This window comes from Crocodylus porosus, unplaced genomic scaffold, assembly GCF_001723895.1.
Source record: "Crocodylus porosus isolate Cpor-Errol unplaced genomic scaffold, CroPor_comp1, whole genome shotgun sequence".
In the NCBI taxonomy this organism is placed as follows: Eukaryota; Metazoa; Chordata; order Crocodylia; family Crocodylidae; genus Crocodylus; species Crocodylus porosus.
The window spans coordinates 62,028,071-62,030,054 of NW_017728886.1; positions in this window are offsets into that span (position 1 = coordinate 62,028,071).

Here is a 1,984-nt window from a genome sequence, read left to right on the forward strand (position 1 = left end):
CTAGCATCTATGAATCTATGAATCTATGAATTTGGACAATAAAATCAAGGTTATAATTGGGAAACTGCTGAATCCATTTTAGAAGGAAGACTGACCTGAAGAGGGCTAGAGAACAGCTGATTGGAGCCCACAAATGTTTGTTTTGGCTTTGGGTTTTATCCCACAAGGTTGAGGATTGTTCCACCCATCAGCAGAAGGACATTAAGGACCAGAGTGGACACTGAGGCACTGCTAAAAGGGTAAGTGTCCCCATGGCATGGTGGTTATGAGAAATATGACCAAAAAATCTTCCTTTAAAAATTCTTTGTTCTCAGTGTGAGAGTGACAGTTAAAGTTCGATGCACCTTCCCCAGACTGGGGGGTGGGGGTCACACCACAACTGTATGTGCTGACTTGCTAAGGAACTTGATGCAATTTGTATGAAAATGGCAAAAACTAATGAGGACAGGTGGTATGTCCAATATGATCCAAATACATGAAAATATTTTGTGTATATGCATTAAGTTATTTATATGGTTCCCATTACCGCAGTATCTGGCCAGGTCTGGTTCCTCTAAGCCACATCCTTAACATTGCATGCAGCCTTCATAACTAGGGAGTCTGCTACAAAAAAAAAATACTCCCAGTCCACAGAGCCTTGGGGCTTCAAGACTGGCAACCCATTGTTGCATCCCACAGGTCCACACTGAGGGGATACACATATACAGTAGGTTGTAGATCACACGTTTCCTCCTAAGACATACCAAAATACTGAGGAGCCCCTTTAGAGTTCATTCCACTACACATGTGAGATATAAGACTGCTCACATAACCTCCATGAATTATGCCTGTCCCTCATGCGCCTTTGAACAATGAAACTGTGCTAGTGTTTTGCTTTTCCTACAGAGAAGGGATGAAATAAACCCATTTATGTATCAGGAAAATCTAGTTAGATCAGTGTATCATTGATCTGATATGCGCTAAAAAGGATCAGGGTTGGATTACTTTCCAGTACATAAACTCTGGAATGTGTGCAGAAGCAGTGTAACATGCGGACTGCTTGCTTGCAAAAAAAAGTTTTCCCTGAATATGCTGCACTCTAGAGCGGCCAGACCTTTTGAAAGGAGAGAGTAATGGTAGTACCTTCAGCTTTTATTTCCAAAGAAGTTGTTTCTATGTAAACACTAACCTTTGTAACAATCTTGGGTAAGACAATGTCTTGTGACTGACTTTCACTAGTGACTTTCACATGGAGCTTTTGATGATCTCTGCGTGCAACCTTGCATACACATACAATTTGCTTCCTTCCTCAACTCCTTCTGCACCTTCACAGCAGTGTTTCCTTCCAAAAAAAATTATAAATAATTTCAGATAGTATGTTCCTTTTCTGTACATGGTTTTCAGTCAAGCAACTGTACGCTCTTAAGAGTAAGAAATCTCTTAGAAACAGACTTAAATCAAAACCCCACACATGAACAACGTGGGGATGTTTGAATTTATCTTAACTCATGCAAGCCTATAATAAGCACAGAAGAATAATAGAACTAGCACATCATATTTTCTATGGAAAGTTCTGTTACATGTAATGTATAATAATATAATGTGGCAATAGGTCAGGTTATATGAGCCTGTAACAGAAAGGCTGTGTCCTTCAACAGCGCTTCACCAATAAAAATCTGAGGGTGTCTGTAGTCCAAGGGCATGTCTACATGAGGCAGTTGCCTAATTAGCTCCGCAGTAAACATCTAGGCATCTACATGTGTGGCTGTATTAGGTCGCAGGAAACTACTTAACTCTGCAGCAGGTTAGTACCTGTAAATAAAAGTACTATCCTGTTGCAGAGTTTTTTTCTTGCATGGCAATGCACATGTAGATGCTGCCCCATCTGGCTGGGCACAAGGGGCTTCATATATATAGATTTCATAGACATTAGGGCTGGAAGGGACCTCGGGAGATCATCGAGTCCAGCCCCCTGCCCAAAGGGCAGGAAGTCAGCTGGGGTCAT